The following is an 11,997-nucleotide window of genomic DNA, read 5'->3' as shown; positions in this document are numbered from 1 at the left end:
TATTCTGCTCCCATGCTACCTAGAAGAGGGGCCTAAGGCCACCCCTCAGCCACTCTGTCCATGACCTTCCACCAATCCCTTTTGATCAGATCCCTCTAGACTTAGCCCTGCTGGCAGGGACGGAACTAGTGCCTTTAGTCCCAGTGACCCACATGAAGAGGCCCAGCCTTTGTGGTCAGTGCCATAAGGTGGATGCAGAAGTTCATGGGAGGGGCTGAGAGCACGCTGCCCTTTGCTACCTTGGCTTATCTCCACCCAACAACAGATTTTTTTCTCTCCAAATGGAAGACTTTTATCAGAAAACCAGTGTCCTGGCAACTCAGAGAAGTCTGCAATGGAGCACTGACCCTGTCTCCGTTTGGTTCCTGAGCAAAGAGCCTCTGTAGACGGGGGCTGAGCATGTGGCAGGTGCTGTGCTCGCACTGTCCACACCTTTCCTATTGAATCTCACACCAGCTCTAGGAGTGCTGGCTCTGTTTCACAGATGAAGAAATGCAGGTCAAGTTCCCACAGTCTGAGAGTCCTGCAGCTGGACTGCTGGTGAACTTCTCGGTTTGCCTCAAGCAGAAGTGACTGCAGTGGACCTGGATGCCCCATGGAGGCCCGCCTGCCCCTCCCTCAGGGCTGCTTCACCCCTGGAAACGTTTGAGGGAGGGACAGGAAATTATTCCATGAGGATAGCCAACCATAGTTTGTTTTTAAAGCCACTGTTATGTATCTGATGTGTTTTGCAGATAAGGGAGCTGAGAGGAGGGGAGAGGTGGGGGTGTTCTTCCAGGAACTCAGGGACTTGTGTTTGGTGGGAGAGTGTCAGCAGCTCACATCCTGCAAACATCCATTTGATATTCTGTCCCAGTGCTCAGAGCTCAGGCAAGGACACAAGCCCCAGAGCCCAGACACAGAGGAGTCAAGGGGCAAATGGGCAGCTGCCCTGCCCACTGACCTGCACAAGTCTGCCTCTGACCCCACAGGAGCTGCTGGAGCTCGACGATGCCTCTTCCCCAGAGCTCGGGGTCCTCTGGGCACAGCCAGATCTAGATGTCACCCCTACAGAAGGGACACAGGGAGGAACAGTGGGAGGCAGGAGCTTTCCTGGAGATAAAATCCAAGCACAGTCATCCCTCCCGCCAGCTTACTTTAAACCTCAGGCAGAAATTCAGGGGCAGGGAAAGCCTTGTGGGCCTCCCGGGGGAAAACTGCCAGCATGAGGGTGCCCGGGCCCCACTTTCTAAGTGCCCTCCACCACAGGCTAGCTAGGGACCCCAAACCAGGATCAGGCTGGGTGGGCTGGGTGTCCCAGGACTCACTTCCTGGCCAGGTAGCCCCTGCATCAGGCCTGGAAGCTGATGATGACGTCGGTGATCCTCAGGTCCCGCTCCTCCTCCAGGTCAGCTAGCACGCTTGCCTGGAAGAAAACCTTGCTCTGGCCCATGCGGTACAGGTTGCTCTTGATCTCCAGGACCTTGATGTAGAAGAGGAGAGCTGGCCGCTGACCACATGCCACCCCAGCCACCACGGAGTCCTAGAGAAAGACCAAGGCCCTGGATCGGTCTTAACGCTCTGCACACAGACTTCTCCTGGTGCAGGGAAGGCGGGGTGGGGGGACGCCAGGAAGGGGGCACGTGGGGGCCAGCACGGGACAGGTAAGGAGTCAGACTTGCAGAGAAACACAGAACCTGGGCCCTGAAGGGATTTCACCTGCTGGCATCTCTGCCCCGTGCATTTCTAACCAAGGGGGCAGTGGATATCGGGGCTCTGGTACATTACCCTAGGTGATTAGGGAAAGAGCGTTTCTTGAAACAGGTGAAGTCTAGAGGGGCTTCGACATACTTAGGAACCTAAGGAGCGAAGCAGGGGAAGCCAAGAAAGTGGGGCCAGGTGCAGGATGGCGCTCAAGGGCCACAAGTGGCTTGGGAGCAGCGCTGTGACAGGGCAAGTCTCTCATCAACAACTGTCATTGACGAGGAGGCTGGGCCCAGACTGGGTGTAACCCAGCATCCGAGTGAAACCAATTGTTAGCTACTCTGTGCAAGCAACACAGTTTGCTGAGAAGAACCAGCTTTGGTCTAAACCAGGACCTCCACAGACTGAAGACACCCCTGTTCAATTAGGTCTGTGCCCTGGGATCCAGCCACTGGGGGCTGTGCGCCAGGTGGTGTTAACATGTGCTCATACATGGCCTTGGCCACACCTCGATGGCGAAGTCAGCCTGCAGGGACACCCGGGGCAGGGGCGGCGGTGGGGGATGGGTCAGACACAGGGAGCCTTTAAGCGCTAATTCCCTTTACCCCAGCAATGTCATATGCAGGGCCCACCCCCGGAAAAACAGCCTCAAAAATGAGGGGGAAACTTCATACACAAATATGTTCACTGCAGTGTTATTTAAACGGAAGGAAGTTGCAAGAGCCTAAATTCCAACAATATGGGCAGAGCGAACTTAGACATTTGCAAAGTGTTAGCCACTCCAGTACTCTTGCCTGGAAAATCCCATAGATGGATGAGCCTGGTGGGCTGCAGTCCATGGGGTCTCAAAGAGTCAGACACGACTGAGCAACTTCACTTTCACTTTTCACTTTCATGCACTGGAGAAGAAAATGGTAACCCACTCCAGTATTCTTGCCTGGAGAATCCCAGGGACGGGGAGCCTGGAGGGCTGCCGTCTTTGGAGTCGCACAGAGTCGGACACGACTGAAGCAACTTAGCAGCAGCAACAGCAGCAGTCATTCAGTTGTGTTCAAGTCTTTGTGAAGCCATGGACTGTAGCTCCGCAGATTCCTCCGTCCATGAAATTCTCCAGGCAAGAATCCTGGACTGGGTTGCCATTCCCTTCTCCAGGAAGTCTTTCTGACCCAGGGATATGAACTCGGGTCTCCCGCATTGTGGGCAGATTCATTAGGGTCAGGCTACCAGGCAAAGACCTTTATAAAATATAGGGATGAACTGAAGTATGTACAGAAGAAATGACAAGATTTTTGAGGTTTGCTTCTAAAAACACAGCTGCACTGTAGGGAGATGGCCAATAATCTTACTGGGGGAATTATTTTACTTCTCTAGGTTTTACCCCATTTTCTGAATCTGAACTGTTAGTTGTAGTGTTTTCATAATGAAATATACAGCTTCTTTAATTATCAGGTTAAAGAGTGGTTGGGCATAACACATCTGCTGTCTTTCAAAAACAATGTCCCTATCTTTGGAGGGAGGGCTCTGCCCAGACTCAGCGGTTATCACCGGTATGAGGTCCAGGACAGCACCCTTTGAAAAAGAACAACTTACTGTGAACTTCCAGGCATTCTTGAGAGATGGGAGCAGGATCTTAAAGATGTTCAGCACCAAGGCATGAGAGAAACGTGAAATTGTCAGCAGAGGTTCTGCCCGGAGGCACTCAGGCCCTGGGTGGCGGGCACATGTGTGCAGCACACATCCCTGCCCACCTCTCCCCAGAGGGGACAGGACAGCAGGTGGGGACAGACAGCTACATGGTCTGGGCTCCCAGGGGGGTGCGTACTCTGCACTGGGCCCAGGATGAGCTGTGTTACAAAAACACCGCATGCTTGCTTCACTTCCTCCTGGAACAGAACACCCTGCCTTCTCCCAACTAATCAGCTCAACATGGATCAGGGAGGAGGATCAAGGCACCCAGAAGGCCCACCCAGGATGGCCCTTCCCATCAGGGGCCTCAGCCACTCTTCTGGTCCCTGGGCCCAGCTTCCTCCTGCTCTTCACTGGGGTGACAAGCACCTGCTCTCAGAGGTGCAGTGAGGTCCTGATTAGGACCCAGGTGACAGTGCTGACACAGCGATGGCCCAGCCCAGGCTCCACAGGGGTGAATTTCCCTGCAGGAGAGAGGAACAGGGAGTGGGATCCCAGTGAAGACTGGTATCATGAGAGCAATGTTCCTGGGGCCCGGGGTCTTACTGCACCTGCCTGTTGCCTACACGTATATAATATACATGCAGAATACTGAGAAAGTAGCCCGATGGACCAGGAGATGCTCTGGCATCGCGCTGGGGCCCTTTGCCATTGACATCACTGCAAGATGCAGCAGGGGGAGGGGATTCATGTTTGTCTCCAGCTGGGGAAGTGGGCGGTGCACTTACTGTCGTGTGTGGGGTGCTTGGACCCAGAACAGCATGAGAAGAGTCATGTCTGTTGGTCTGGGCAGAGGGCACATGTGCATCGAGGAAGCACTCAATCTGGAGCCTCTCTACCTGAGACTTTCCCCCAGGGTTCAGGTCCCTGTTACTCATTCATCTTCCTCATCCTTCAGCCTGAGCTATCAGTCTGAGGATACTGTCCCCAGGCCCAGTCTGTCTCTTAGGAACTTGACACTGAGATTCCAGGTGTATGGACCTAAGCCCCCTGCTGCCGGGACCTCAGGGGACAGACTGTGGGATCCTGGAGCGGGACGTGTCCTGCTTCCTGTCCTCCCTGAACTGTGCGTGTTTGGGACTTCTTTCTATCCTCTGACCTGGACTTCTTCCCTCTCAGTGCACCCTCTTCTGTGCTCACTTAGCCAGATGCAGTTTCTGTTGCTCAGAACTACAAGGATCTCACCTGACACGGGTCACTGTGGAATTGCATCAGTCTCACATTGAGCTCAATGGAGTCTAGCTCTAAGGGTTCGGGGGGACATGGGGGTGGACACAGAATGGTTCTGTACCCAGTGCCTGAAACCCTGCTCAGAGAAGTCTGTGCAGGATGGGAATTCTCCAGGAACTGATGAAGAAGTGCTGAAGGAATGAACTCACATTTCTGAAGGTCAGGCAGGCGATGGCCAATGACTGCTGACATCTTCAAGAAGGAATGAGAGGACTGGTTGAAGCCTCAGGAAAACATGGGCTGAGAGGGAGTCCGAGGCAGTGAGGACAGTCTTCCGAGGGAGGTTTGGACAAAAGTGTGGAGAAGGCTCTGCAGCACGTGGGGAGGGACTTAGGAGATGTCCTGGGATCATTTCCAGCTCCCAGGTCTCTGGCTTCCTGCCCTGGGCTCCAGGCATGGGAAACAGTTAGGTGCTCACATGCTCCACACGTGGAAACACAGAGAGTTGGTGCCCCATGGAGCAGGCCCATGGGGGTGAGAGCCACACCCAGATGCTCCCCTCTCCTCCCTGGAGAGGAGGAGCCTGAGGCATCCCATGAAGGCTTCTCAGAAGGTCCAGGCAAGTGCAATCCCAGTTGGGTGGCCAGGTCAGAACATTGCCTTGGATGGACTTTCCCTCCTTCCTGCCCACTTCCCCAAGCCACTCAGTCCTGCTTATGGGGATGGAGTGAGCCTGGCATCCAGCTCTGCCTTAATGGGGACCACAGGCTCCAGCAGCTAGGCTGCAGCGAGGCTTTGAGTGTCTGCGCTCAGAGTCATAAGTAGCTGTGGAGGAGGGGAAGCAGGTAGGGCTAAGATCAATATTCTTAAGAGTCATACTAGCCCGATGTGGGGAATAGATAGGTGAGGCAGGGCAGTGTCCCAAGGTAAACACAGGAAGACCATTCTGGAAGTTCCTACAGGAGTCCTGGTGAAACGTGAAGGCAGCCTGGGTGAGGCGTGTGCTCTCTCTCTGCCCCTCTATTTATGGCTGACCCCCCTCCTCACACTTGCACACAAGCCCTCTGCTCTCAATTACCCTCGGGTGCCCCGTGTCCATCCTTGTCCCCGGGGCTGGAGGAGGGGCATCCCAAGTGTGCTCAGCCCAAGTCAGACGGCATGGGCTCCCCCGGGTGTCCCATGGGGCCTGCGGGGCTCCAGGGTCTGAGGGAAACAACTTTATGGGAGCCCAGCGGGCAGACAGGAGGAGCCATGGAGGACGTGCTTCCTGAGACCCTGGGAGACAGGCTCATGGGGAAGGAGGTCAGGCATCCGGAGCCCAGCTGAGCTCATCAATCAATGCAAGGAAGCCTCAGTCAATCAGTTCATATTTATTGACCTAAAGTCTGTAGAACACAATGTGGAGAGAGGCAGATGGTCCTAGAATATTTTGTTCTGCTCATCCCCAACTGAGGAGGAAATTGAGGGTCAGAGAGGCCTTGTCTGTTGACCCCAGGCTGGTTGATCTCCTTGATACACTGCATAGTTCCTTGACCTGATGATGTCTTCTGCTTCATCTTTCTTTCTCTTTTTCCCAAATCAATCTCTGTTCCTACACAACACTGGGAATTTCATGGGAACTTCACTGGTCTCTCGGTGCACCCTGAACTCAAAGGGCACCTGGATACTTGTCAGATGCTCCATCCACTGAGTTGTCATCACCACTGCTGCCGCCACCATCATCACCACCACTGTCACCAAGAAGCCACTGCCTGAAGTTCTACATAGACCATCCTTCAAAGAAGATATACAGATGGCTAGCCAGCATATGCAAAGAGGCTGAACACTGCTAATTATTCATTCAGTTCAGTTCAGGTGCTCAGTCGTGTCCGACTCTTCAAGACCCCATGGACCACAGCACACCAGGCCTCCCTGTCCATCACCAACTCCCGGAGTCCACTAAGACTCATCTCCATTGAGTCAGTGATGCCATCCAACCATCTCATCCTCTGTGGATGCTAATCAAAACTACAATAAGAGATCACCCCCTACCAACCAGAAGGGCCATCAAGTCAAAGTCTACAGACAATCAGTATTGGAGATGATGTGGAGAAAAGGCATGCCTTCTACACTCTTGCTGGGAATATAAATTGGTGTGGCCATTATGGAAAACAGTAAAGAAGTTCCTTAAAAACTAAAAATCAAGCTATCAGGTGATCCAGCGATCCCACTTCAGGGCATATATTTGGAAAAGAAAAAGTTCCAATTCGAAAAGATACATGCACCCCATGTTCATAGCAGCACTATTTACAATAGACAAGACATGGAAGCAACTTAAATGTCCGTCAACAGATGAAGGGATAAAGACAATGTGGCACATACAAACAATGGAATATGACTCAGCCATAAAAAGAATGAAACAATGCCTTTTGTAGTAACATGTATGGATCTAGAGGTGATCATACTAAGTGAAGTAAGTCTGGCAGAAAAGACAGATACATAATATCACTTATATGGACAATCTAAGGAATAGTCTAGGTGGTTCCCTAGTGCTCTAGTGGTTCAAATTTGGTGGTTTTGCTGCTATGGCCACGTTTATTCCACGCCGGGGATCTAAGATCCCACAAACTGCTTGGCATGGCCAAAAGAAAAGAGTCCAAATGAACTTATGAACAAACTAAAACAGACTCATAGTCATAGAAAGCATAACTTGTTGTTACTAAAGAGAGAGGAGGGTAAACTAGGAGTATGGGATTAACAGATGCACACTACCATACATAAAACAGATTTAAAAAACAAGGACTTTATGTATACCACAGGGAATAATAGTCAGTATCTTATAATAATCTGTAATGAAAAAAAATTAAAAGAATATAGATATATACATAGATTATGTATAATTGAATCACTTCGATGTTCACCTGAACTAACAAAATATTGTGAATCAACTCTACTTCAATTAAAGAAACAAGCAGACAAAAGAACTCACAGCCTAATTAAGATAAAATGCTGGGATCAAAGGTGAGTTGTTGGAAAAGTCGGGCTAGAGGCCACCACCAGGGGGAGACTCTACTTGCTGGGGCATCAGACCCCAGGAAGGGCGATAGAGCAGCCCCTGCTACTTCTCCTGGATCCCAACGATCCTGCCTCTCTGACTACCCCCCATTTTCAGCCCTTTTGTCTTTCTGTGTCTCGTTGCTAGTTCCCCTGCCTCTCCCTGTATTCTGCACCCAGTGTTGTCTTTAGTAAGTGGTTTCTGAGAAGGTTTTCTTATCTCTCCTTGCTGTTCTTTGGAACTCTGCATTCAGATGAGTATATCTTTCCTTTTCTTCTTTGCTTTTTGTTTCTCTTCTTTTCACAGCTATTAGTAAGGCCTCCCCAGACAGCCAAGCAGAAATAAGAAAGCCTTCCTCAGTGATCAATGCAAAGAAATAGAGGAAAACAACAGAATGGGAAAGACTAGAGACCTCTTCAAGAAAATTAAAGATACCAAGGAAACATTTCATGCAAAGATGGGCTCAATAAAGAACAGAAATGGTATGACCTAACAGAAGCACTAGATATTAAGAAGAGATGGTAAGAATACACAGAAGAACTCTACAAAAAAGATCTTCACCACCAAGATAATCACGATGGTGTGATCGCTCACCTAGAGCCAGACATCCTGGAATGTGAAGTCAAGTGGGCCTTAGAAAGCATCACTACGAACAAAGCTAATGAAGGTGATGGAACTCCAGTTGAGCTATTTCAAATCCTGAAAGATGATGCTGTGAAAGTGCTGCACTCAATATGCCAGCACATTTGGAAAACTCAGCAGTAGCCACAGGACTGGAAAAGGTCAGTTTTCATTCCAATCCCAAAGAAAGGCAATGCCAAAGAATGCTCAAACTACCCGCACAATTGCACTCATCTCACATGCTAGTAAAGTAATGCTCAAAATTCTCCAAGCCAGGCTTCAGCAATATGTGAGCTGTGAACTTCCAGATGTTCAAGCTGATTTTAGAAAAGGCAGAGGAACCAGAGATCAAATTGCCAATATCTGCTGGATCATCAAAAAAGGAAGAGATTTCCAGAAAAACATCTATTTCTGCTTTATTGACTATATCAAAGCCTTTGACTGTGTGGATCACAAGAAACTGTGGAAAATTCTGAAAGAGATGGGAATACCAGACCACCTGACCTGCCTCTTGAGAAACCTATATGCAGGTCAGGAAGCAACAGTTAGAACTGGACAACAGACTGGTTCCAAATAGGAAAAGGAGTATGTCAAGCCTGTATATTGTCATCCTGCTTATTTAACGTCAATGCAGAGTACATCATGAGAAATGCTGGACTGGAAGAAGCACAAGCTGGAATCAAGACTGCCAGGAGAAATATCAATAACCTCAGATATGCAGATGACACCACCTTTAGCAGAAAGTGAAGAGGAACTAAAAAGCCTCTTCAAGAAAGTGAAAGAGGAGGAGCTAAGATGGCAGAGGAATAGGACGGGGAGACCACTTTCTCCCCCAAAAAATTCATTAAAAGAACATTTAAACGCCGAGTACATTCCACAAAGCAACTTCTGAATGCCGGCAGAGGACATCAGGCACCCAGAAAAGCAACCCATTGTCTTCGAAAGGAGGTAAGAAAAAATATAAAAGACAAAAAAGAGACAAAAGAGGAAGGGATGGATCTCCATCCCGGAAAGGGAGTCTTAAAAAGAGAAAAGTTTCCAAACACCAGGAACACTCTCACTGCTGAGTCTGTGCCAAGCCTTGGAAGCACAGAGGGCAACATAACAGGGAGGAAAAATAAATAAACAATTAAAATCCACATATTACGAGCCCAACAGTAACTCCCCCAGCGGAGAAGCAGCACAGACGCCTGCACCCGCCACTAGCAAGCAGAGGCTGGGCAGGGAGGCGCGGTGCGGGCTGCATCATTTAGAGTAAGGATCTGGCCTGAATGCCCTGAGCACTATCTGAGGGAACTAATTTGGGCTAGCAAAACAGACTGTGGGATATCTACCACGCGAAAAGCCAGCCCTAACCTAAGACATCCCCAGGCCCGCGCAGGGAAAAAAGGACTGAACAGAAATAGCCCGCTACAGACCATCCCCCTCTGGTGACAGGCAGCCAGAGCCAGAAGGGGGCAATCGCAGCCCCAGAGAGACATTATCTACAAAACTGTAAGCAGGCTTCTTTGCAAACTAAGACTTCTTGGGGTTCTGGACGGTCAACATCTGCCTGAGAAGGTGCGCCAGTTGTACACCCAGAAAACCGAGCGGCGGGGAGGCGATAAGTCGCAGAAACCGTGCTCACCAAACACCTCATCACCTGAGCTGCTCGGACCTGGGAAGGGCACAAAATGCAGGCCCAACCGAGTCTGCGCCTCTGAGGACTACTTGAGTGCCTAAACCTGAGCGTCTTAGACCTGGGAGGTGCAGGCAGCCCAGGGCCGGCCTCGGATGGTTCTCGGCAGAGCAACCTAGAGCCTGAGCAGTGTGGGCAGGGAGGCTACATGCGCCGTGAGCGGGGGCAGGCCCAGTGTAGCTGAGGCACTGCGAGCACAGGCCAGTGTTATTTGCAGCATCCCTCCCTCCCCACAGCGCGACTGAACAAGTGAGACTAAAAAAAAAAAAAAGTGTCCTCCACTGCCCCCTTTGTATCAGGGTGGAAATCAGACACTGAAGAGACCAGCAAACAGAAGAAGCTATAACAGAGGGAACCGCCTTGGAAGCAACAGTCAATAGATCAAAACCCTGTCAGTACCAACTACATAGGAAGGGGCCTATAGATCTTGAGAAATATAAGCCAGACCAAGGAACCAGCCAAAAATGACCTAACTCCACAATACCCACAACACCAGAGAAAGTCCTAGATATATTTTTACTATTTTTACGATCATTCTTTCTTTCTTACTTTTTTTAATTTTAAGTCCTCTATTACTCCTTTAATTTTCACTTTTATAACCTACTATTACTTTGCAAAAAAAAAGACCCTATTTTTTTTAAAGAAAACTTCATATATATATATTTTATAATTTTTGTGACCTTGTTTTTTTTTTCCTTTTCTTTTTCTTTTTTTCCTCTTCTTTTCTTTAACATTGTATTTTTGAAATTCCAAACTCTACTCTAGATTTTTAATTTTAGCTTTTTGGTATTTGTTATCAATTTTGTACCTATATATTTTTTTTTAATAATTTCTGTGACTTTTGTTTTCTCTCTTTCTTTCTCTTCTTCTTTTCTTTAACATTGTATTTCTGAAATTCCAAACTCTACTCTAGATTTTTAGTTTATGCTTTTTGGTATTTGTTATCAATTTTGTACCTATATTTTCTTTATAATTTTTGTGATTTTGTTTCTGTTTGTTTGTTTTTTTCTCTTTATTTTTCTTCTTTTCTTTTTCTTCTTCTTTTCTTTTTCTTCTTCTTTTCTTTAACATTGTATTTGGAAATTCCAAACTCTAGACTTTTAAGTTTTGCTTTTAGGTATTTGTTACCAATTTTTGTACCTTTAAGAACCCAATCTTCAGTACCCATTTTTTACTTGGGAGCAAGATTACTGGCTTGACTGCTCTCTCCCTCTTTGGACTCTCCTTTTTCTCCACCAGGTCGCCTGTGTCTCCTCCCTAACCCCTCTCTACTTTACCCAACTCTGTGAATTTCTGTGTGTCCCAGACGGTGGAGAACACTTAGGGAACTGATTACTGGCTGGATCTGTCTCTCTCCTTTTCATTCCCCTCTTTTATCCTCCTGGCCACCTCTGTCTCCTTCCTCCCTCTTCTCTTCTCTGTATAACTCCGTGAACATCTCTGAGCAGTCCAGTTGTGGAGTGCACATACGGAAGTGATTACTGGCTAGCCCGCTCTCTCCTCTACTGATTCCACCTCGTCACATTCGGGTCACGTCTAACTCCCTGCTCCCTCTTCTCTTCTCCATGTAACGCTATGAACCTCTCTGGGTAACCCTCATGGTGGAGAAACTTTTCATCTTTAACGTAGATGTTTTATCAATGGTGCTGTATAGAAGGAGAAGTTTTGAGACTACTGTAAAAATAAGACCGATAGCTGGAAGCAGGAGGCTCGAGTCCAAACCCTGACTCCAGGGAACTCCTGACTCCAGGGAACATTAATTGACAGGAGCTCATCAAACAGCTCCATACCTACACTGAAACCAAGCACCACACAAGGGCCAACAAGTTCCAGGGCAAGACATACCAAGCAAATTCTCCAGCAACACAGGAACACAGCCCTGAGCTCCAATATACAGGCTGCCCAAAGTTACTCCAAAACCATAGACATCTCATAACTCATTACTGGACACTTCATTGCACTCCAGAGAGAAGAAATCCAGCTCCATCCACCAGAACACCGACACAAGCTTCCCTAACCAAGAAACCTTGACAAGCCACCTGTACAAACCCACACACAGTGAGGAAATGCCACAATAAAGAGAACTCCACAAACTGCCAGAATACAGAAAGGACACCCCAAACTC

At 48.7% G+C, this 11,997-nt stretch overlaps 1 protein-coding gene across 3 annotated transcripts in view; it reads right to left on the bottom strand.

Moving 5' to 3' along the window:
• Nucleotides 1-11,997, bottom strand: part of LOC133247899 (apolipoprotein L3-like) — a 58,159-nt gene that overhangs the window by 21,264 nt on the left and 24,898 nt on the right. The window lies entirely within an intron of this gene.

The sequence above is a fragment of the Bos javanicus genome, chromosome 5, assembly GCF_032452875.1.
Source record: "Bos javanicus breed banteng chromosome 5, ARS-OSU_banteng_1.0, whole genome shotgun sequence".
Taxonomy (NCBI): Eukaryota; Metazoa; Chordata; class Mammalia; order Artiodactyla; family Bovidae; genus Bos; species Bos javanicus.
Note: the sequence above shows the minus strand (reverse complement) of the source record. Positions and strands in the feature narration are given on the sequence as shown.